The sequence below is a fragment of the Budorcas taxicolor genome, chromosome 3 (genome assembly GCF_023091745.1).
Source record: "Budorcas taxicolor isolate Tak-1 chromosome 3, Takin1.1, whole genome shotgun sequence".
Lineage (NCBI taxonomy): Eukaryota > Metazoa > Chordata > Mammalia > Artiodactyla > Bovidae > Budorcas > Budorcas taxicolor.
Genome location: NC_068912.1, coordinates 21,364,240 through 21,389,249, shown reverse-complemented (window position 1 = coordinate 21,389,249; position 25,010 = coordinate 21,364,240). Strand labels below are relative to the sequence as shown.

Genomic DNA, 25,010 nt, shown 5'->3' with positions numbered 1-25,010 from the left:
AAAGGAACCGGTTTCCCCTGGACTGCTAAATGTTCCGTTCTCCCCACTGAACGCTGTTATTTGAAAAAAGGTGCACAGGCTTCAGCCGACCGCCAGACCGCGGCTGGGCAGGACAAAAGAGGCAGGCAGCCGCGCGCGCCCAGGAGCGGGAGGCGGACGTCACGTCCCCCAGAGGGCGCCCTCCGCCGGGTTGGCTGGGCCGGACGGCGTGGGAGGAGGGAGGCGGGGACTAGGGCGGGGCGTGGGCTGGAGGGAAGCGCGGGTTCCCGTGACGTCACGGATGGGGCGTGTCGTATGTAGATATCCGAGCGCAGGGGCTGCTGGTCCGTCATCTGGCGCTTAAACACGATATGGTCTCCCGTGGCGTGGCAGAGAACTGAGGAGTTTTTGCTTGAAAGTGCGTGGATCCGCTGTGTGGAAGGTCCAAGAAGGCTCGGGGATGCGGGGAGGAAAGTGAGCGTGTGTGTACAGTGCAGGGCGTATGAGGTTGCGGTGGGGCGGCCGGCAGGCAACTCATACTTACCTGGCAGGGGAGATACCATGATCACGAAGGTGGTTTTCCCAGGGCGAGGCTTATCCATTGCACTCCGGATGTGCTGACCCCTGCGATTTCCCCAAATGTGGGAAACTCGACTGCATAATTTGTGGTAGTGGGGGACTGCGTTCGCGCTTTCCCCTGGTCTGTCTGTAGAAAAGCAGAAACGTTAGCCTTAGCTATAGCTGCACGGAGCGTTGCTGTACGTGACCCCCCGAAACAGCGTGCAGAAAATGCCGTGGGTCTGTTGGTAGGCTCGAGTTCCCGGAAACTACAGCAATTGGTTCCGGGGGTGCTGCTGTTTCTCTAGGAAAGTCACATAAGATTATGAAACCCGTCACGTACGTTTGCTGTCGACTTCGTGGCAGACTCGCTCATGAACGCTCTCTCGAGCTCTGCGTGGAAAGTTTGTGGGAGAGGGAAGGCTTGCCTGGGGCGCAGGATCCGGTTCAACCAGAGAGGCCCTTACCTGGGCCAGACACAGGAGGCGCCCCGTGACGGACTTGTCGTCGTCGGCCTGTCTTGTGAGAGGCTGCCACTAGCCATTTTCCCACCAGTGTCCTGCTGTCAGAGGCTTCATTTCTTGCGTGGTCAGCTGCCTTGCTTATTACACGCCTTAGTCATCGCTGGAGATCCTGCTTAGATACTATCCTCCCACTCACCCCTTCCCACCCCAGGCAGGCCTCTTCGCATTTCTGGATCCAGTTCTCTCTTCAGTCAGTTCAGTCGCTCAGTCGTGTCCGACTCTTTGCGACCCCATGAATCGCAGCACGCCAGGCCTCCCTGTCCATCACCAACTCCCGGAGTTCACTCAGACTCGCGTCCATCGAGTCCGTGATGCCATCCAGCCATCTCATCCTCGGTCGTCCCCTTCTCCTCCTGCCCCCAATCCCTCCCAGCATCAAAGTCTTTTCCAATGAGTCAACTCTTCACATGAGGTGGCCAAAGTACTGGAGCTTCAGCTTTAGCATCATTCCTTCCAAAGAAATCCCAGGGTTGATCTCCTTCAGAATGGACTGGTTGGATCTCCTTGCAGTCCAAGGGACTCTCAAGAGTCTTGTCCAACACCGCAGTTCAAAAGCATCAATTCTTCAGCGCTCAGCCTTCTTCACAGTCCAACTCTCACATCCATACATGACCACTGGAAAAACGGTAGCCTTGACTAGACGGACCTTAGTGGGCAAAGTAATGTCTCTGCTTTTGAATATGCTATCTAGGTTGGTCATAACTTTTCTTCCAAGGAGTAAGCGTCTTTTAATTTCATGGCTGCAATCACCATCTGCAGTGATTTTGGAGCCCCCCAAAATAAAGTCTGACACTGTTTCCACTGTTTCTCCATCTATTTCCCATGGAGTGATGGGGACCGGATGTCATGATCTTCGTTTTCTGAATGTTGAGCTTTAAGCCAGCTTTTTCACTCTCCTCTTTTACTTTCATCAAGAGGCTTTTTAGCTCCTCTTCACTTTCTGCCATAAGGGTGGTGTCATCTGCATATCTGAGGTTATTGATATTTCTCCCGGCAATCTTGATTCCAGCTTGTGTTTCTTCCAGTCCGGCGTTTCTCATGATGTACTCTGCATAGAAGTTAAACAAGCAGGGTGACAATATACAGCCTTGACGTACTCCTTTTCCTATTTGGAACCAGTCTGTTGTTCCATGTCCAGTTCTAACTGTTGCTTCCTGGCCTGCATACAGATTTCTCAAGAGGCAGGTTAGGTGGTCTGGTATTCCCATCTCTTTCAGAATTTTCCACAGTTTACTGTGACCCACACAGTCAAAAGCTTTGGCATAGTCAATAAAGCAGAAGTAGATGTTTTTCTGGAACTCTCTTGCTTTTTCGATGATCCAGCGGATGTTGGCAATTTGATCTCTGGTTCCTCTGCCTTTCCTAAAACCAGCTTGAACATCAGGAAGTTCACGGTTCACGTATTACTGAAGCCTAGCTTGGAGAATTTTGAGCATTACTTTACTAGCGTGTGAGATGAGTGCAATTGTGCGGTAGTTTGAGCATTCTTTGGCGTTGCCTTTCTTTGGGATTGGAATGAAAACTGACCTTTTCCAGTCCTGTGGCCACTGCTGAGTTTTCCAAATTTGCTGGCATAAACTGCCTTTTCTCTCTAGGCCTTCTCCTGTTACCTTCCCAGTCAGAAAGCAGTACCTCTGTTTCAGCCTCGATTGTGCACCTGACACGCTTCAGTAGTTGGCAAACTAGGAAACCTCCTTAACATCCCTTCTCCTTAAATGGCAGTAGAAATCGTACCTAACGTTTTTTTGTTTTGTTTTGTTTTGTTTTTTTCTTTTCTTTCGGTCAAAAGTAGTTTTCCTTTTCTTCCTGTGTGAAAACATTGAGCTACAGATTAGAAGAAAACCCCAGGCCGAGTTGTCGGCCGTTTTGTGGGCTATTCGACAACCCCTTTCTCAGGATGTGTTGTGCTCACCTCTGATTCACAAAGTCCTCCTGGCAAATAGAAACCACTGGGCCAAACAGAAAAGGCAGGCCCATGGCGGGAAGGGCTGTCCTCCCCCTCGTGGCTGCCTCGGGGATGGCACTCGTAGATCCGCTCAGCCCCAAGAAGCCTCTGAGATCGGAGGAGGTGCTGGGAGTGGGCCTGGGAGTGGGGTGATGCTTAAGGGTAGGTCCAAAGAAAACTAACCGGAAAGCACACAGGATGCAGATGGAGGATCTAGGTCATTGAAAGCGAAAGTAGAACATCCTACTCTGTCTCCCCAACAGCGGGAGATTTCTTTGCTCAAATATGAAATATCTGCACCAAGACCAAGGTTAATTTTTAGTGGCTTACTGATGAGAAAACCGGTTTTAGGATTTTTTTTACCAGATTTCCTCACCCTCAAGGTTGTGCACGCTGTTAGGCTCTGGACCCCTGATGGAGGAGTTTCTGACCCAAAGAAGCCGATCAGTAAATAATACCGTGAGGAAGACCGGCTTGGATATTGGTTTCCAGGCCTGTCAGACACACCGGAGGTTATTAGGAAGACACTGGGAGTGGGTCTGCAGTTAGGAACGCAGCTTCTGGGGGGTGCGGGGTGGGGCCTCCTTTTCAGTCATGTTGCCACCACTGGCCTTCCGGTTTGACCTTGGGCCGACTCCCATTTGCTAGGCCAATTTTGCAAGTGTCATATGAAAATAATAGTCATAAAGTACTTCATAAAGTTGTTGTGTAGATCTAATGGGATAATCAAAAATACACCGGTGGCTTATATTACGTATGTCCTGATAGGAAACAATCAAAGATGAGCTTGTAACTCTTCAATAAATTGTCTTTGTGAATGCAACATCCATTCAAAGTGAATTCGTATTAAAGAATTTTAAAAATGTAAATGGAATTTGTAAAGCATAAGCCCACAAAAGGGACTTGCTTGTAGCAGCTTTGTTCGTAATAGTCCCCAAATTGAAAACATTTCAAATGTCCATCATGAGGTGAATAGATATATAGGATTGTGACATAGTCATTCAAAGGAATAGTACTCCTCACTAAAGTGGTACAAATACCTGATACATGGCAACAGTATGGATAACTCTCAAACGCATCATGCTGAGTGAGGGCAAAAGTACATACCCTGGGGTTCCATTTATGTGAATTTCGAGAACTGAAAAATCGATCCACAGAGACAGGCCCGAGATCACTGATGACCTGCGTCAGGGAGCGGCGGTAGGGGGACTGACTGCAAAGGGGCACAGAGGACCGGCTGGAGTTCCGGAGATATTCTTTTTCCTTGAACAGGATAGTGGTTCCATGGGTATGTTCGTTTGTCAAAAGCCATCAAACTTGAAATGGATGCGTTGTATTATTTTCAAATTATACCTTAAGACATTTGATTTTTAAAAGTAATGAGAAGAATCATTCCCAAATTTAATGTCTTAATTAAATTATTATTATAAGCCTTAGGGAATCCTTTCAGAAAAGCATCTCTCGTGTAAACAATTTAATTGAAAGTTCAACAATTTCTTTATTTTTCTTCCATTAAATTTATGCACTATTAAGTTGAATGCTTAAAAATAAAAATAGAATCTATAAGAGCTCTATTTTATAAAAGTATGGTGGTGGTTTAGTCACTAAGTCGTGTCCGACTCTTGTGACCCCACGGACTGTAGCCTGCCAGGCTCCTCTGTCCATGGGATTCTCCAGGCAAGAATACTGGAGAGGGTTGCCATTTCCTTCTCCAGGGGATCTTCCCGACCCAGGAATCAAACCCGGGTGTCCTGCATTGCAGGCAGATTCGTTACCAACTGAGCTATGATGTATTTTTTCCCTCTCTGTTGATATACCGAAATGACTCCGTCAATATGTAACTACCTTAACAGAAGTTAGTTTTGAATTTAAGATGTCTCAAAATTTTACATATTTGTATTTTCTGCAGCATTTGAATTTTATAAACTAAGCATATATATGTTTTGCGAAAACTTAGAAGAACAGTAGTTAATTCCGGGGGTTGGGACTACGGGTGGCAGCTTATTTTCTTACATACATATATTTAGACAGAGTGCCTGAAGAACTGTGGGCGGAGGTTCGTAGGAGGCAGTGATCAAAACCATTGCCAAGACAAAGAAATGCAGAAAGGCAAAATGGTTGTCTGAGGAGGCCTTACAAACAGCTGAGAAAAGAAAGGAAGCGAAAGGCAAAGGAGAAAAGGAAAGATATACCCATCTGAATGCAGAGTTCCAAAGAATAGCAAGGAGAGATAAGAAAGCCTTCCTCAGTGAACAATGCAAAGAAATAGAGGGAAAGAAACAATAGAATAGGAAAGACTAGAGATCTCTTCAAGAAAATTAGAGCTACCAAGGGAAACTTTCATGCGAGGACGGACACAATAAAGGACAGAAACGGTCCTGTATTCTGGCAAGAATACACGGAAGAACTATACAAAAGAGTTCTTCATGACCCAGATAACCACGACGGTGTGATCACTGACCTAGAGCCGGACATCCTGGAGTGTGAAGTCAAGTGGGCCTTAGGAAGCATCACTACGAACTAAGCTAGTGGAGGTGATGGAATTCCAGCTGAGCTATTTCAAATCCTAAAAAATGATGCTGTGAAAGTGCTACACTCATCCTGCCGGCAAATTTGGAACACTCAGCAGTGGCCAACAAAGTTCTGTCTAGTCAAAGCTATGGTTTTTCCAGTAGTCGTTTATGGGTGTGAGAGTTGGACCATCAAGAAAGCAGAGCGCCAAAGAATTGAAGCTTTTGAACTGTGGTGTTGGAGAAGACTCTTGAGAGTCCCTTGGACTGCAAGGAGACCCAACCAGTCAATCGTAAAGGAAATCAGCCCCAACTATTCTTTGGAAGGACTGGTGCTGAAGCTGAAGCTCCAATACTTTGGCCACCCGATGCAAAGAACTGACTCGCTGGAAAAGCCCCTGACGCTGGGAAAGATTGAAGGCGGGAGGAGAAGAGGACGGCAGAGGACGAGATGGTTGGATGGTTGGATCACCGACGGGATGGACTTGAGTTTGAGCAGGCTCCAGGAGTTGGTGATGGACACGGAAGCCTGGGGTGCTGCAGCCCATGGGGTCGCAAAGAGTTGGACACGACTGAGCGACCGAACTGAATGCCTGTTACGTGACTCCTCTTGGGTGTTTTTTCAAAAGAAATACACGGACTTAAATTTCTTGTCAAGCATTTTTACGGTTTGTGTTCCTCTTTGACTGGTAGGATATCCTGTGGAGCCAGGAAGGCTTCAGTTCAAATTCCTGCTTTCAAATCCCACTCACTGACTGACTAACTTGACAAGTTACTTAACCTTTCTATGTCTCAGGTTCCTCATATGTGAAATGAGGATGATGACATGATGCAAGCCTTTTGAAAGGATTAAGTGAGTAAACCCATTTAAGACTTGTAGACCATGCCTGGGCACTTTGCATGTCTTCATTGGGTGTAAGCTCTTGCATTTTGGGAGCAACACTGCATAAAGATTGGGTGTGATTTTATTTGTTACTGACACTTTTCAGTGACTATGAACCTTCCTAGAGAGACGAAAGCAGTGACCTCCTGGGCTGAGAGCGTCTGCCCGTCTACTAGCTCACGTGATCAGCCCATCAAAGGGGGAATAATGGGCCGATTGCTTGCTTCGAGAATGCCCGCCGCCCCCAAATTTATGGTTTTACAGTGGAAAACATTCCTACACATGACACAAGACCCAGAATTTTATGAGTGGTACATATAATTACACAAACATTTAATTTGGAAACACAAGCAGTGAGCTTTACTCATATAATGTGTACTTATATATTATATACAGGTACATATGCCCCAAAATTTGTTATGGGAAAAAGCAGACCCTGATCCCATCCCACATTTCTTTTCTTCAAAGAACAAACGCTTTAAGATCAGGAAACCGACTGGCTGTTTATCTCCTTATCTCTAAATAAATACTGATGCTCCGATTTTCCAGTTTCCCACCCCAGATGCTGCAGACCGGCCTGAAAAGGGGAAAGTGGAGTGTGTGTGGTTCCCTGCCTGACAGTCATCTCCAAGGCAGCCGCCAGGACTTCCACTCACTTGCAGGCCCACACAGCCCACCTCACGACTCCGCACGGAACCGCAAACGGAACTTTGCCAGAACAATTGCCAGGCCAGCAGCTTTGCGATTTGGGGTGAACTGGGTTCCCGGACACTTCAGTAAAGGGTGGCAGCTGCGCCAGCGTCAGGCGCTGTGAGTCGCCCCAACCCAGGGACCGCCCCGCCAGGGTACCCGCTCGCTCCTCTCCCTGCCAGTCCCTGTCTCCCTTCGGGTTCATCCTCTGTTCTCTCCTGCTCTTGACCTTCCGGCGATCTTTCCGCCGGCCTCACACCTTTCTTTGGAGGAGGAAATGGCAACCCACTCCAGTATTCTTGCCTGGAGAATCCCATGGACAGGGGAGCCTGGCGGGCTACAGTCCATGGGGTTGCAAAGAGTCGGACACGACTGAGCACAGAGCACGCGCGCACCCCTTTCTTTTTCCATCCTCCAAAGACAGCTGCGTCATTGAGTCCTTTGTAACCGCTGAAAAGTCCCAAATTACAAGCGTCGGAGAGATGCTCCTTAGGGAGCACCTAAACTAGCTATTCAGGTCCATCACGGGCCTCATCCGTGTTTTTCTCCCGAGCAGTAGAGGACACAAGTGGGGTGTCTTCTCGGTGGAGCAGAGTCCCGGCAGGACGAAGCGGGCCCGGCCGGGGGTGCGGACTCCGAGCGGCTCGTCTCCCCTTCGGCTCCGGAGCATCCTGGCCGGGCGGCCGTGGGTCAGGGACCTGGGGTCTCCTCAGACGCGGGAATCCGCGACCCGCGCTCCTCTTTCGGGCTGAGCTTGGGACCAAAGGACGGGATTTCAGTGAGTGAAGGTTCGAATCTTGGCGGAACAGCGGCTTTGCGTGCCCAGCGGAGACTTAGGAGCGAGAAACTCTGAATAAAATCAAAATAAACTGGGATAGGGTCAATAACAATTCAGAATAATAGAGAACCTGACTAAAACACGCTTCTTCCCATTCAGGTCTGGAACCCTGGACCGGAAAGCTGCCATCCTGGCTGGTCAGCGACGTCGCAGGCCCTCCCCGGCACCATTTACTCACAGGGACAAGGCGTGCGGTGCGAAGTCCCCTCGCGGGGCAGGACTCCGAGGGCTCAGCCTCTGCCTTTCATTCCGGAGGCCCAGGGGGCCCGACAAGGGGGCGGCACTGGCTGGGCCGCTGCGCCCCTGGCCGGGGCTTGGAGGGCAGAGATGGGCAGAGCCGCCCGGGTCCAGCGAGGACGCCCCAGGTCGGTCCCACACCTGTCCGCCGTGTCCGTGTGAACCACGCCGCTGACGGTCGCGGGAGACCTCCGGCGGGTCCTATTAGGGGAGTAAAAAGTGTTCTTCTTCTAACTAGACAGAAAGGTCCCACCGAGATTTGAACTCGGATCGCTGGATTCAGAGTCCAGAGTGCTCACCATTACACCATGGAACCCCCTTGGGAGCCACCTGGCTTCCATCGCCAGAGAACGGGATACGCTTCTTTAGCCTCCATACGTCCCACCCATAAGCTCAGGGCAGTTCTTCTAAGGCCCTGAGGAGACTCCAATACGGTTGACTCCCGTGGGTGCTCATCCCTCTCGCTTTCTCTCTGCTCCTCTCCTTTGATCGGCTCAGCTCACTCTCACCTCAGAAAATGAGGTGAAATCCACTTTGGGTTTTGTGCCAGGGAGGACCCCCTTAGCTCTCCATCACCAACCGCATAGTCTGCCTAGGTTAACCAGAGTGTCCCACCCTGAGGTAAAATTTCTGCAAATAAGAGTGTTATTTTCCTTTTCTTTGCCTTCACCCTTTTCCCATAGCCCAGAGGGGGCAGACGGTTGTCAGGGCAGGAGGTGGGGTTTCCTGGGTCCCTTAGTTTTCTCACAGCACTGGTTACACTCCTAAGCGGCCACCACCTGTTACGTGTAACATACAAAGTGTGTCAGCGGCGGAGTGGGAATGGAGGCAGGAGAACTCTTCTTCTTATATTTCTGATTTGGAGAGGGGTAAGTTATTCTCACAACAAGTGTCTATTTGTTAGATTTACCATGTAAGTAAGAATAACTATTTACATAGAACAGTCAGACAAACCAGCTATACTCACCTAAAAGTGAAGTCAATGTCGCTCAGTCGTGTCCAACTCTTTGCGACCCCACAGACTGTAGCCCGCCAGGCTCCACTGTCCAAGAGATTCTCCAGGCAAGAATACTGGAGTGGGTGGCCATTCCCTTCTCCAGGGGATCTTCTGAAATCAGAGATTTAACCCGGGTCTGTTGCGTTGCAGGCAGATTCTTTACCTGCTGGCCCCCCAGGAAAGCCCCATACTCACCTGGGGTGACTGAAGATCAACCGCATGTGGTGGAGGACACGAGACAGGGCTCTGACACTTAGGCAGTCACAGACTCTTTGGTCAGGTCGGTCAAGTCAGTTTCTCCCCCATTTCTTAACATATCAAACCCAGAAACTGCAGTTTAAAAAAAGACGTGCAAATATCAAGGTACCCAAGAGCACTGATTGCTGAATCATAGAGGATGCACATCCGAGTTGTCTTAAGTATAGACAGGATTTATGAACACAAAATACCACCAGACTAAATATTTACATGTAGAATAGATATAAATCCTATCATGGCTCAGAGTAATAATCTTTACTTCTGCATAGTATCCTAAAACTGTTTCTTCCCTAATCCGATACACAGAACAGAAAAAGACAGCACCTGTTTTTAGCCGGCCAAAAAACAGTCAGAAAGAAGCCCAGTGTTGCCTGGAGATGTATTTTGTCCCCAGAGACTGGACAGAGGTTGACTCAAGGAGGAAGGAGGCAAAGGGGAGGCGGGAGGCTCTTGTTATGAGGAGGAAGTTCACAGCTCCAGGGTGAGAAGATGAAACTTCTTGGAAACTCAAGATGTTGAGTGGTAAAGAACAGCACAAAGGGCTCCACCAGGAGAACTTGAAGAAGGGTCAAGGTTTATGGGTACAAGGACCTGAAACGGACTCTGACTGATACAGGAAGAAAAGAAATCCCTGGGTTTTCTCGTTACCACCACGTTGGCGCTGCTTAGAGCCCTGCAGCCATTAGCTCGGCTGTCTGTGCATGCGTCCTGGGGAACCATCGGGTTGGAAGGACTTTTCAAAATGTGGGAGGAAAGAGCCAAAAGCTGAAGATAGCCCGATATCACCAGTCTTCTTAGCTCTACCATCGCCAGATTTTAGTTTGGAAGAATTTGAGGTTATTGAGGGGCAGCGGCAGATGGCAGAAATCAGACTCGGTGGAAATCTAGGTTGGCTCCAGTTGAAACAGCTTGAACCGGGTCCCTGCGACTCACCTTCTGCACCAATTACGAGAGCGATGACATCGAAATGAGTGGGTAGAAATGAGAAGACCCAGAGTTCCCATCTTTCCTGCCCTGCTCCTCTCCATCTGCACTCTGCCTTGACCCCTCAAGGCATGCCAGGTACTTCCTCCAAGACCTATTTAGGGACAGGCCTTGGATATTCTGAAGCGCCTTTACATGGAGCACAAAGATGAAGAAGAAGAAGATGATGATGATGATGATGATGATGATGATGATGATGTGTCTTTTGCCAAATGGATGAGCAGCTTCTGGGGTCACGGCTGGATAGAGGAGGACGAGCGAGGACTCCGGGCCCACCGTGGATCACAAGACGCCAGTTACAGGAAAAGCTCCCTGCCCTGCCCACTTCCTGTGCTTCCCGGAATGATGTCATCTGCCAGCCATCCTAGAAGGTATTCTTATGAGGACCAGGGATTTCGATGTGCGGGATCACAGACAGTGCTCAGGGGATGGGTCATTCAAGGAGCCATTGGAATCAAAAGGAAGATCCCATTCCAAAATTCAGTCATTTTCAGACTCCTTTGAACAGCAACTTGCTTTAGAACCAAACGTTCCATCTCTTTGGGACCTGAGAGCAGAAAGGAGAGAAATGAGAGAGAACGCCAGTTTCCGGAAGTGAGGTCTTGCAAGAAAGTGGAGGAAAAAAGGAGCTCTAGGAAGGAAGAGCGTGGAGAAGCATACCTGCCCACCCTGTCTGAAAAAGCGCTCAAATAACCCTTTGCTTCCACACCACGGCTACCGATGCTGCTGTGTTTTTTGAGCCCCAATTCAACAGACCCAGGAACGTTACCTGTAAGAGAGTCTGCAGATGCTGAGTGACTCAGGTGGGTGGTTGATTCAGCTGCTCCCCAAGACAGCTTGCATCATACCCCACCTGCTTTTCAGAGGTGCTCTGCTCCTCTGCTCTGTTGCCTTTTTAGGGGAATAGAAAGAATAAAAGGTATTTTAATAGAATAAAGTTATTCTTGAAAATGTAAAGAGAGAGATTTAAAGAGCCACCCACACATCTTCACCAAGCCTTCTTCCACTAAGTAAAAGTCACTGGTGTGACTCAAAAAAAAAAAAAAAAAAAAAAAAAAAGAAAGAAAGAAAAGAAAGAAAAGAAATCCCTGGAAAGTATGTTGAGAGATCACAGAATGGCCAGGAAACCCGGAGAACCGGGCTCTCACAAGGGGCAAGGACAGAATCAGGTGAGGTTAGAACTGGGATGGGTGGAGATGTGTTTTCTTCCCATTTCCTCCAGCCTGCACATCAGTCCCTGACCTGCAAGCAGAGAACTGGCAATGAAGGGTGGCCGAGCTACAGCAGAGCAAACTGCAAGAGCAATCATGGGAAACTTTGTCTTGATTCTGTTTACACAAAATCTAGAAGCAGCAAGCTAATTCAAGGTGAAATAAATAAGGGTAAGGGTTTGTCAAAAGATTCTGAGGATAATGACAATATTTATGATTTCTCTGCTTTTGACATTAGATCCAGTGGTTTCTAAACACAGGCACACCTGACAACAACAGAATGAAGTAAAATGGTCTCATTGCTCCCATTTTGACAGCAGCAAGAAGGGAAGCACAAGAAGTTTTCTTTAATTTGTCTAAGGCCACATAAAGTGAAGTTGCTCAGCCCTGTGTGACTCTCTGGGACCCCATGGACTGTAGCCCACCAGGCTCCTCCATCCATGGAATTTTCCAGGCAAGAATACTGGAGTGGGTTGCCATTTCCTTCTCCAGGAGATCTTCCCGACACAGGGATCAAACCTGGGTCTCCCGCATTGCAGACGGATGCTCTACCGTCCAAACCAGCAGGGAAGCCCCTAAGGGCACATTAAGGACAGATCTATTTTTACAACCCAGAATTTGTGCACCTGAGCACAGCTTAGTTGGGTCTTTCTTCTCAAAAGTGAGTGTGTCAAGATTTCTCAGCTGTAGGGATGGGAAGAAGACCAAGAAGAGGCGAGAAGGCAAGAGAGGGAGGAGGGAAGGGTAGAAGCACAAATTCTTTTATTCTCTCCTTCCTCCCCTCTCCTTTTGCCTCCTTCATTCTTGGGTCTGCCAGCCCTCTCCCTCCTTCCCCACTCTACTACCGGACTGAAGCAATGTTCACCTCTAGGGATCCTGGCCCAAGTCTCCCGGGAGGTCTCAATGACCTCCCCACAAACCCGCCTTCCCCGCTTGGTTTTCGCCCTTTCCCGCTCCCAGGTGGACCCCACAGAACGCAGCCTACCCAGCTGGGCGCTCCACCCGGCAGGCAGTGCTCCGGAGACCTTTCCGTTGCCCACCCAATGGGGTGCTGCGAAATCCAAAAACCGGGATAAAGGCGTTTAAAACCTACTCAAACTCTTCCAGAAAATTGCAGAGGAAGGTAAACTTCCAAACTCATTCTATGAGGCCACCATCACCCTAATACCAAAACCTGACAAAGATGCCATAAAAAAAGAAAACTACAGGCCAATATCACCGATGAACATAGATACAAAAATCCTCAACAAAATTCTAGCAATCAATCAGAATCCAACAACACATTAAAAAGATCATACACCACAACCAAGTGGGCTTTATCCCAGGGATGCGAGGATTCTTCAATATCCGCAAACCAATCAATGTAATACACCACATTAACAAATTGAAAAATAAAAGCCATATGATTATCTCAATAGATGCAGAGAAAGCCTCTGACAAAATTCAACATCCATTTATGATAAAAACTCTCCAGAAAGCAGGAATAGAAGGAACATACCTCAACATAATACAAGCTACATATGACAAGCCCATTTTTGACAAACCCACGCCAAACCTTATCCTCAATGGTGAAAAATTGAAAGCATTTCCCCTAAAGTCAGGAACAAGACAAGGGTGCCCACTTTCACCATTACTATTCAACACAGTTTTGGAAGTTTTGGCCACAGCAATCAGAGCAGGAAAAGAAATAAAGGGAATCCAAACTGGAAAAGAAGAAGCAAAACTCTCACTGTTTGCAGATGACATGATCCTCTCCACAGAAAACCCTAAAGACTCCACCAGAAAATTACTAGAGCTAATCAATGGATATAGTAATGTTGCAGCATATAAAATCAACACACAGAAATCCCTTGCATTCCTATGCACTAATAATGAGAAAATAGAAAGAGAAATTAAGGAAACAATTCCATTCACCATTGCAATGAAAAGAATAAGATACTTAGGAATATATCTACCTAAAGAAACTAAAGACCTATATACAGAAAACTGTAAAACACTGGTGAAAGAAATCAAAGAGGACACTAATAGACGGAGAAATATACCATGTTCATGGATTGGAAGAATCAATATAGTGAAAATGAGTATACTACCAAAAGCAATTTATAGATTCAATGCAATCCCTATCAAGCTACCAACGGTACTTTTCCACAGAGCTAGAACAAATAATTTCACAGTTTGTATGGAAATACAAAAAACCTCGAATAGCCAAAGCAATCTTGGGAAAGAAGAACGGAACTGGAGGAATCAACCTGCCTGACTTCAGGCTCCACTACAAAGCCACAGTCATCAAGACAGGATGGTACTGGCACAAAGACAGAAATATAGATCAATGGAACAAAATAGAAAGCCCAGAGATAAATCCACGCACCTATGGACACCTTCTCTTTGACAAAGGAGGCAAGAATATACAACGGATTAAAGACAATTTCTTTAACAAAGTGGTGCTGGGAAAACTGGTCAACCACTTGTAAAAGAATGAAACTAGAACACTTTCCGACACCATACACAAAAGTAAACTCAAAATGGATTAAAGATCTAAACGTAAGACCAGAAACTATAAAACTCCTAGAGGAGAACGTAGGCAAAACACTCTCCGACATAAATCACAGCAGGATCCTCTATGACCCACCTCCCAGAATATTGGAAATAAAAGCAAAAATAAACAAATGGGACCTAATTAAACTTAAAAGCTTCTGCACAACAAAGGAAACTCTAAGCAAGGTGAAAAGACAGCCTTCAGAATGGGAGAAAATAATAGCAAATGAAGCAACTGACAAACAACTAACCTCAAAAATATACAAGCAACTCCTGCAGCTCAATTCCCGAAAAATAAACGACCCAATCAAAAAAAAATGGGCCAAAGAACTAAACAGACATTTCTCCCAAGAAGACATACACGTGAAAAGATGCTCACCATCACTCATTATCAGAGAAATGCAAATCAAAACCACAATGAGGTACCATTTCACGCCAGTCAGAATGGCTGCGATCCAAAAGTCTACAAGCAATAAATGCTGGAGAGGGTGTGGAGAAAAGGGAACCCTCTTACACTGTTGGTGGGGATGCAAACTAGTACAGGCACTATGGAGAACAGTGTGGAGATTCCTTTAAAAACTGGAAATAGAACTGCCTTATGACCCAGCAATGCCACTGCTGGGCATACACACCGAGGAAACCAGAAGTGAAAGAGACACGTGTACCCCAGTGTTCATCGCAGCACTGTTTATAATAGCCAGGACATGGCAGCAACCTAGATGTCCATCAGCAGATGAATGGATAAGAAAGCTGTGGTATATATACACAATGGAGTATTACTCAGCCATTAAAAAGAATACATTTGAATCAGTTCTAATGAGGTGGATGAAACTGGAGCCGATTATACAGAGTGAAGTAAGCCAGAAAGAAAAACACCAATACAGTATACTAACACATATATATGGATTTTAGAAAGATGGTAACGATAACCCTGTATGCGAGATAGCAAAAGAGACACAGATGTATAGAACAGTCTTTTGGACTCTGTGGGAGAGGGAGAGGGAGAGGGTGGGATGGTTTGGGAGAATGGCATTGAAACATGTATACTATCATATATGAAACGAATCGCCAGTCCAGGTTCAATGCATGATACTGGATGCTTGGGGCTGGCCCGCTGAGAGGACCCAGAGGGATGGTATGGGGAGGGAGGTGGGAGGGGGGTTCAAGACGGGGAACACGTGTATACCTGTGGCGGATTCATGTTGATGTATGGCAAAACCAATACAATATTGTAAAGCAATTAACCTCCAATTAAAATAAATAAATTTATATTTAAAAAATTAAAAAAAAAAATAAAACAGGACTGTTCACTTCGAAAGCTATTCCGTATTTCCATTCTCGGGGTCTTCATGGGAGGAAGGGCTAAAGACGACAATGTATTCATCCAAGTCCTGGAGCGTCCCAGCGAGTGCCAGGCTCTGTCCTGGGCGTGCTGACACAGGGCGACCATCCCCGCGACCAATGTGCTTAGTCGCTAAGTCCTGTCCGACTCTTTGCGACCCCATGGACTTAGCCCGCCAGGTTTCTCGGCCCATGGGGATTCTCCAGGCAAGAATACTGGAGTGGGTTGCATGCCCTCCTCCAGGGGATCTTCCCAAACCACGGATTGACCCCGGGTGTCCTGCACTGCAGGCGGATTCTTACGGTCTGAGCCCCCGGGGAAGCCCACTCTGGTGGAAACCGCCTGGTGGACGCAGGAAGCCGAAGCCCAACCTCGGCCCCGGAGGCCTTTGCCAGGGTGGGCAAACGCATTTGTTGGGTGTAGGCGAGGAAACGGGAAGAGCCATCATGGGCGCCCACCGGGTGTTCAGCTGTCCTTGGATCTATGTCGGTTCAAGCCCGGAAGGTTCGAGGCCTGGATGGCGGTTTCTCCCGGGGCGCTGGCATCTGTGGCGGGTAGGGGGCAGGAAAATGGCACCGTTTCTCTGGGGGACAGAGCACTCACCCTGGGAATGCGTTAAGTAGGTCTTTTCCAGAGAGAGTCCAAAAGAATCCTGCACCGCTGTCTCTGTGGCGCAATCGGTTAGCGCGTTCGGCTGTTAACCGAAAGGTTGGTGGTTCGAGCCCACCCAGGGACGGTGGGGGTGCCATTTTAGGCAACACCAAAGAGGACTCCCTTTTGCCAGGAGGACACCGGAGAAGTGATGCGCCCAACGGACTTTCAGAGAAAGAGCACAGGAGTCAGGTGCAAAGGAACAGCGGCGAGGGCGCGTCCCGGGTGGATTGGAAGCGTCGGTCATTCCTGAGAGCCCGGAGCGCTGATCGCCGGCGCCGAGAAGAGGACCACCGAGGCGCGGGTCCACAGCCCGGGAGGGGCGGCTTCCACACCGCTGGGTTTCGGGGTCACCTGGGCCTCGGGCGCACCCACCGTCCCCGCCTCCTGCGGCTGCCGGGAGCCGGGGAGTCGGCGGGGGCGACCCCTGAACTCAGGGTGCGCAGCTGAGGATCTGAGGATTCTGCGTTGGGTGCGGGGCCCCGAAGGCCACCTGTGGGGGCCCGAGGGGCCTCACTTCAGGGCAGAGGGGGAACCCTAAAGCAGGGCCCTCGGGAGCCGCCGTCTCCGTGCCTGAGAGAGCCTGGGGCTCCAAGGTTCCTCTTTGAGTCTTAAGGGTTGGTGGTGTGGTTCGCGGTGGCGGGACCTCGGGATTTCATGGATACAGTGTTCAGGGATAGGGGTTGTCCCGTTTCCGTAGTGTAGTGGTTATCACGTTCGCCTCACACGCGAAAGGTCCCCGGTTCGAAACCGGGCGGAAACAGGCTTCCTCTTTCTTTTTCTCCCCCGGAGATGTGCCTTCTCATTGGCAAAACCAACAGGCGCGAAAGGCACGGGGTGCGGCAGGGGACGCAGCTGGAGGAAGAGGTGGTGACCACCTGCAAGTCTCTTTATTCAGCGCTAGGACACCTGGAGGTGGACGGATCCGCTCATCACCCGCCACTCATCACCGAGCCTGACGACAGAGAAAACCGAGGTTCACAAAGAGAGCAAGACCTGGGCTCGGCAGCACGCAGCGCTACCGCTAGACCAGGAGGGACCCAGTCCGCTACGTTGTGTCCTTGCCCCAGAGCAAAAGCGACGCCCAGGAAAGGAGAGGTGAAGGCCGATGAGCCGCGAGGGCAGGGCTGGGAGCCTTGCACAGCTGCACACAGCCCTGGGCCGCTGCGACGTTGCCTTTCCAGCTTGCTGACTTTCCGAAGGGTCATCTTCCACTCACCTTTCACCTGCAGAGGCTAAACAAGCCTATTTGCCTGCAGCTCCCTGGTGGTCTAGTGGCTAGGATTCGGCGCTTTCACCGCCGCGGCCCGGGTTCGATTCCCGGTCAGGGAAAACTTTCTTTCTTCCAGCGTCTGCACGTACACGAGTCTCTCTCTCCCCGCCCAGATCGGGACTGTATTTTGCTTAAAGGTCCAGTGCAGAACATTTCTGCACAGAGTTTCTAAATGCCGCTGAGTGCGGGCCTCAGGGTCCTGGACCTCAGGCTGGCTGTTGGAGCTGAGATGCCATGGACAGCCTGGGCTGGCAGCTCTGGCCTCCACTCTTTTCTCCTGGCATGGTAGACCCAGACTCTTACTTAACAGAATTTCCATTCAAAGAGAACGTGAGGCTTCCGTTCCAAAAATTCATTAAAATCCCAAACCAAAAGCTTTTGTAAGATACCAAAAGTTTGCAAGAATACGAACATCCTATATTCTGTACCTAAGTGCCCAGTTAACGTCACCTTCTTTCTTTGGATAAGAGTTATGACATCACTTGATAGTAACGTGCGGATATCTCGGGATTGTTCCTTTCTTTTGGCGTCCCTCTCAAAGCTAACTTCTGTGGGACCTGTCTTCCAAGGCCAGCGAACAGCTTTGCCGTCCGGAAGAGGGCCCTCTTGGCCCTTCAGGCACCTGGAATCCGCTCTCTGTAGGATGTAGAGAAGCTATATGTGTGTTAGTTGCTCAGTCCTTTTGGACTTTTTGCCATCCCTTGGGCCGATTACTCCAGGCAAGAATACTGGAGTAGGTTGCCATTTCCTTCTCCAGGGGACTCTCCCAGCCCAGGTCTCCTGTATGGAACCAGCGAGGACCAAAAGAAACACAACCACAATGCACTGGCCGGGAATCGAACCCGGGTCTCCCGCATGGGAGGCGAGAATTCTACCACTGAACCACCAATGCCACTGCAGGGGGGGTGTTTGCAAGGGTAACCTAGATGGAGGTTTATTCAGGTCTTTCTCAAGTGCAGGCCAGTCAGACCCTGTCCTTGTAGGACGGTCTAGGCTTTCATCCTCCGCCCTCCGCGGCGCCGTCTGCCCTCTGCCCTCTGGCCTCCTGCGGGTTGCTTTGGCGGGCACTCAGGTGTGCTTTGGATCCGTCGGAGTGGTGGAACCGCTGGTGCTCGTGCTCACTGGCTGAGTCTTGTCCAACTCTTTGCAACCCCTCGGACTCTAGCCCACCAGGCTCCTCTGTCCATGGGGTTTCCACGCTCCTTTGCTAGAAACCCATCGAGGCAGTGCAGCTGCCCCCTTGGCTCCTGCCTGGCTCCCCGTGCCCTGCAGGGAGCATAACGTGTTCTGTCAGGACACAAGAGGGGAAGAATCCTTCCGTGTGGTTGGAGGATGGAGAACCAGATGGGAAATGCTGCAAAGAGAAGGGAATATTCTCAAAAGCTTCCCAGAACTACTGTGTGGGTGCTGTCGATTGGGTGGCTGCCCTAGGACAATAATGCTTAGTCTTGTGTTCTGGCCTTGACCCAGTCCCAGGTCCAGTCTGAATTCCAGCACAGAGGCACCCTGCTTTCCCACACGTATGTCATTCAGCCTCTCTCCAAAGCGGAGTTCTGAACCACCTTTTCTATCTCAGTGAATAGCAAACTCGTGGGTCTTTTTTTTTTTTTCCCCTTTACCTTTTTTTTGCTGAAATGTAACTCAGGAATATAAAAAAGGTTTAGCTTTAGAGAAATTAGTGCTCTCCATGCTACAAACAAGAATAAAATTCAAGTTGATAATAAGGATGAATCTCGAATCCTTTTAACACGCTAGAGAATTCTAATAGTTGATGTATAATTACATAGAAAATGTTTGTCCTGTCATGCTCCCAGTGATGACTCCTCGTATGCACCACACTGCTTTAATAATTTTAGTCTAAAAACTCCTTCATGGTGACTTTCAGATTTATTATTATTCATAAAGTTTAAAATTATGTGTCCCAGTAAATTAAATATACCATATAATATCTTTTAAATCAGGATTAAGTCTTTTGAGTCTCGAAATCATAGTGACTTAATTATTCCCCTTTCAATTTGGGGTCAATGTTTTTAGCTGTCATCTAATATGTGCTTCTAAGTAGCATTTATCTGCCACGATTCAGCTCAATTTACGATTTTAAGATCTATCATTAAGTTCTTTGACTGATATTAAATCGGTTGAATTAACGTATAATCTTTTCCTGGAGAATTTATATTTATTTAAGGTAGAAATAACAAAACACTTTTTAAATATAATGCTGCCCATATTTTTATAGATTATATATAGAGGGGCTATAGGTTAACAGCTTAAGAGAACGTGTGGGTACCTTTACGAGATATTCCTGAATGTAGCCATAATGTCTCTTGAGTCCATGCAACACATGGACTCTCTAAGCTGAGAAGTAAGGACCTGTTGTTTGCTTGAAGTACTCATTTATTTTTAAAAAATTCCTGATTCTTAGTTACCTGCCTTCTAGATCTCAAGTCACCATTTTTCCATGTGCTATGTAATTCTTTTTATACTCACTGCTGGGGTCCTTAGGCACTGGCAGGCAGATGAACCTGAGAACACGACAGGTTGTTCTCCTGCTGTGATTTTTATTTGTATCTGTGTGTGTATGTGTGAGTGAGATTCTTATTTCTGATGCCTCCTGGTGTGAATGCACCAAGGAGTGGGACCTTGACTTTGCTCCTGATACAGCAGTTTTCCTGGAGAAGGGCCTGGTACCTGGTGAGCACCTAGTAAGTGCTTGCTGACTGAAGGACTCCTAATGCACATTTGCGGAAAACTGATGAGGAGGATAGAAAGTGGGTAAGATCCACAGCAGCCTAGAGTATAAGGGACAGAGAGAGACAGAAGGGCACACACTCCAAGAGGGTGAGAGAGGGGCAGAGAGAAATGTCCTAGAACCCAGCGACATCCTCGACTGAGTATGGACAATCCAAAGAGCTCTTGTTTCCTCCTGAGCTTCAACTGAGGAATCGGTGGAAGGGGAACCAAGAACTCTAAGGATCCAGGTTTGTACAAGATGCATTACCGGTGCAGGATTCTGTAGCTTGCAACAATTTGTCTCAAATGAGATAATTTTTCTGGATGTAGCCATGTCCTGTCGCGATATCATACAGAGAGGGTCTCGGGCTTGCAAATGTACCCGTATGTTGGAGGGAGACCCCACATTAGATTGTGTGCATCCAACCAAAGCCAAAATGCAAATCATAAACGGAAGGGAAGCGGGTAAATATCTGGGACCAGTGGGCTTTTTTTTTTTTTTTTTTTTTCTTTTTTAACTCCTGTAATCCATAAGCTGCTCTGCAAGAGGCTCTCCAGAGTCATTCTGGCTGGTCTTGTCTGGACTCAATGACTTGGTCACCACTGAAAACAGTTACAATTATTAGAATACTTTCCAATCAGCTTGGAAGCTTAGCTGCTGAATATGTGTAATCTCTGGGAAATGTACACATTGTCTTTTCGTTGTACCTGCCGCTAAGTTGAGTCAGTAGGGCACAAATCCCTTTGTTAGAGTAACAGACAGGTGTATTGACAATTTCTTGTGATGGCAAGACCGTGAAGGAAAAGACTCTTTCCTTGAGTCGGCAAAATACATTGGAATATAAATTAGCACATCTCTTTAGGGAAAACGAAGAACATAAAGAGATGCCTTCAGTTTCTAGCAAAGGTGCACTGACAGAAATCAGATTAACCCTCCTTCCTAAATCTCACTCTCCCCCTTTGTCCCACTCTCAAAGGAACAAAAAGCCAAAAAAAAAAAAAAAAACAAACCATGAAATACTAGCTTCTAAGACACTGGAAATCAGGCAGCAAAAGACAGCAAGCCCTGAGAGGTGACAAACAAACAAGATGAGTCTTGCCATGGGCCCAGCTTCCTGCTTTCAGTGAGTTCCCAGGCTCGGCACCAAAGAGGAGGATTTGAGGTCAATCCACTGGACTCAAGAAGCTGAGTGTTGGTGGAGAGCAAGGCAGCTGGAGTTCACAGGACAAAGATCCAGTGATTCTTATTTGCAAAGCAGAAGTAGAGACACAGATGTAGAAAAAAAAGGTATGGATATCAAGGGGGGAACTGGGAAGTTAAGGATTTGCCTGTATACGCTATTGATGCTATGTATACAGTAAATAACAAATGGGAACCTACTCTATGGTATAGGGAAATACTGGACGCTCTGTGGTTACCTGAATGAGAAGGAAATCCAAAAAAAAGAGGGGATATATGTATAGCTGATTCACTTTGCTATTATCACAACATCGTAAAAATAGCTATACTTCAATAAAAGTTAATAATAAAAGAAAGAAACATGAAGAAAGGTCCAGTGATGAGAGAGAGTGGGAGAGAGAGAGAATGCTGGGATATGAAAGGGTCTCCCTCAAGTACTCAGCAGGGTAATGATCGGGATATCCTTATGAAGAAAGTGCCTGAGGCCAAGGAAAGAACCTTTTAAAAAGATCCTGGTGCAATGCCTGGTGCTCACACGGGACAAGCAATTGTATTCCATCCCCTCAGACAGACTGGACTGCTCCTCACTCATGGGCCATTGGGAAGAACATTCAGAAAACTCTTGTTACAGTATTGGGAATAAGCAGCTCTAGACTGACCTACCTAAAAAATCATGAAAGGAAGATCCAAAGGGATCAAACCATTTACAAGTCACTCAAATGTACCCCAGATAAAACTCAAGAAGATTCGTAGGAATACCAAAATAGCCAGTGCCCCAAATGGGAAACGCTGACAATGCCTGGCCTCCAATCAAAGGATGCCAGTCATGCAAAGAGGCAGGAAAACGACAGGTAAGGAGGAGACGAATGAATGAATGAGTCAATGAAATTGAACCAGAAGGGACACAATGTAAAAATCCACAGAGAAGACTTTAACAGTTATCATGATGGCATACATATGTCCAAAATGCTAATTAGAAACATAGAACATACAAAAATGGCAAAAAAAAAAAAATATCCAACTTTAGAGCTGAAAACTATAACATCCAATGCAATAAATTCACCAGATTGAAGAGCAGATTAGACATGGCAGAAAACAACAAAAACAAGATTATGGAACACAAAGCAATGAAAAACTGCTCACAATATCCAAATGGAAACTCACTGTCAAAATAAAATGCTTTTAATGAACATAGTGTCATTGAATAGTCATTGTTTTTCAGTTGCTAACCTGTGTTTGACTCTTTGTGACTCCATTGACTGCAGCACTCCAGGCCTCCCAGTCCCTCAGTATCTCTCAGGGTTTGCCCAAGTTTGTGTTCATTGAATCGGTGATGCCATCCAACCATCTCATCCTCTGTTGCCCTTTTCTCCTTCTGCCTTCAAACTTTCCCAGCATCAGGGACTTCTCCAAGGAGTCTGCCCTTCTCATCAGGTGGCCAAAGTATTGGAGTTTCAGCATCATCCTTCCAATGAGTTTTCAGGGTTGATTTCCTTTAGGATTGACTGGTCTGATCTCCTCAGCATCCAAGGGACGTTCAAGAGTCTTCTCTAGCACCGCAGGTCAAAAGCATCAGTTCTTCAACATTCTGCCTTGTTTATCATCCAACTCTCGCATTGGTACATGACTACAAGAAAGATCACAGCTTTGACTCTATGGACCTTTGTGGGCAAAGTGATGTCTTTGCTTTTTAATACCCTGTCTAGGTTTGTCATAGCTTTCCTTCCAAGAAGCAAGTGTCTTCTAATTTCATGGCTGCAGTCACCATCCACAGTGATTTTAGAGCCCAAGCACAGAAAATTTGTCACTGCTCCCACATTTCCCCCTTCTATTTGCCATGAAGTGATGGGGCTGGGCGCCATGATCTTAGTTTTTTTAATATTGAGTTTTAAGCTGGCTTTTTCACTCTCCTCTTTCACTCTCATCAAGAGGCTCTTGAGTTCCTCTTTGCTTTCAGCCACTAGAGCGGTGTCATCTGCATACCTGAGGCTGCTGATATTTCTCCCAGCAACCTTGATTCCAGCTTGTAACTCATCCAGCCTGGCATTTCCCCTGATGTGCTCTGCATACAAGTTAAATAAACAGGGAGACAGTAAACAGCCTAGTTGTACTCCTTTCCCAATTTTGAGCCAGTCAGTTGATCCGTATAAGGTTCTAACTGTTGCTTGTTGACCTGCATACAGGTTTCTCAGGAGACAGGTAAGATGGTCTGGTATTCTCATCTCTTTCAGAGTGTTCCACAGTTTGTTATGATCCACACAGTCAAAGGCTTTAGTGAAGTGAAAGAAACAGAAGTAGATGTTTTTTTCTGGAATTCCCTTGCTTTGTCTATGATCCAGCAACTGTTTGCAATTCGATCTCTGCTTCCTCTGCCTTTTCTAAACCCAGCTTGTGCATCTGGAATTTCTCAATTCAAGCTGAATGCTGAAGCCTAGCTTGAAGGATTTTGAGCATAACCTTACTAGCATGGGAAGTGAGCACAATTGTCCAGTACTTTGAACGTTCTTTAGCACTGCCCATTGAATGGTAGCACACCATTGAAAGACCTGATACATGGGTGACTGATGCTCCTGAAAATACCCAGGTATGGGAAACAGTCTTTGGAGGAACAATGTCAGATAATTCCAATCATGGTAAAGATTATAAACCCACCGATCCAAGGAGCCAAATGAACAAAATGAATGAGCACAACAGCACGGAAAAAACACATCTGGTCGCATCGTAATTAAAGTGCTCAAAGCCATTGAAAAAGCATACAGTCCCCGAGGGACCAGAGGAAAAAGACCGGATACATATAGAAACAAAAGTACACATGTCAGGTTTCATCAGAAGCATAGAGGTGAGGGACTTCCCAGGTGGTCCAGTGGTTAAGACTTGGCCTTCTTGGTGTGAGTTGGATCCCTGGTTGCAGAGCTAAGACCCAACAGGCCTCATGGCAAAAAAAAAAAAAAAAAAAAAAAAACAAGAAACAGAAGCCATATTGTAACAAATTTAATAAAGACTAAAAAGAGAGAGAGGAGGAGAGAGAAGCATGGAAGTTATAAGACAGTGGAGCAGCCTCTTCAAAGGACAGAAGCCGAAAAAGTCAAGGTGGAATTCTATTCACTACCCGCCTTTAAAGTCCTTCAATATGAAGGTGAATAATGACCATTACAGACATACAAATGCTGAAAGACTTCATCATCAGCAGACCTACTATACAAGGAATGCTAAAGGAATCCTCCAGGAAGAGCAGCACCACGTGGAAATATGGATGTACGCACAGGGAGGAAGAAAAAGAGAAATGGAATCTGTATGGGGAAAATAAAAGATTTTTAATATAAATCTCTATAGAAATATGTAACTGATTAAAAAACAGAACAGTGGATTTGTTACATGCTCAGTAAAGGAGAAGCGTAAAGAAATATGGTTACTGGTTTCACTGCTTCAGGAAATTCTGGATTCCCAGTGACCTAGCCAACCTCCTGTGCATCAAAGACTCCGGACAGGAGGGTAGCAGTAGAGGAGCCCTTTTGCCTTTCCCGGAAAGGTTGCGCAGCGTAGAAAGAACCACACAGCTTTTCAGTGTTTCAAGGAAGGCTTTTCTAAGGTGTGTTTAGAACAACCAAGCTTTCCGTGAACAGCCAAAGGCACTAATAGATAGCGCCACAGAGACACGCTCGAGCAAGATACTTCTCATCCCCAT

At 47.2% G+C, this 25,010-nt stretch overlaps 6 non-coding genes across 6 annotated transcripts; 4 read left to right on the top strand and 2 right to left on the bottom strand.

The window, feature by feature from the left end:
* Positions 1 to 515: 515 nt before the first annotated feature.
* Positions 516 to 679, top strand: LOC128045895 (U1 spliceosomal RNA). The gene has a single exon (XR_008199222.1). It is a non-coding gene; the product is annotated as a U1 spliceosomal RNA (small nuclear RNA).
* Positions 680 to 8,408: 7,729 nt separating this feature from the next.
* Positions 8,409 to 8,480, bottom strand: TRNAQ-CUG (transfer RNA glutamine (anticodon CUG)). The gene has a single exon. It is a non-coding gene; the product is annotated as a tRNA-Gln (tRNA).
* A 7,673-nt stretch (positions 8,481 to 16,153) lies between these two features.
* On the top strand, positions 16,154 to 16,227 carry TRNAN-GUU (transfer RNA asparagine (anticodon GUU)). The gene has a single exon. It is a non-coding gene; the product is annotated as a tRNA-Asn (tRNA).
* Positions 16,228 to 16,832: 605 nt separating this feature from the next.
* On the top strand, positions 16,833 to 16,905 carry TRNAV-CAC (transfer RNA valine (anticodon CAC)). The gene has a single exon. It is a non-coding gene; the product is annotated as a tRNA-Val (tRNA).
* Positions 16,906 to 17,402: 497 nt separating this feature from the next.
* Positions 17,403 to 17,474, top strand: TRNAE-UUC (transfer RNA glutamic acid (anticodon UUC)). Its single transcript has one exon. It is a non-coding gene; the product is annotated as a tRNA-Glu (tRNA).
* Positions 17,475 to 18,236: 762 nt separating this feature from the next.
* TRNAG-CCC (transfer RNA glycine (anticodon CCC)) lies at positions 18,237 to 18,307 on the bottom strand. The gene has a single exon. It is a non-coding gene; the product is annotated as a tRNA-Gly (tRNA).
* Positions 18,308 to 25,010: the final 6,703 nt, after the last annotated feature.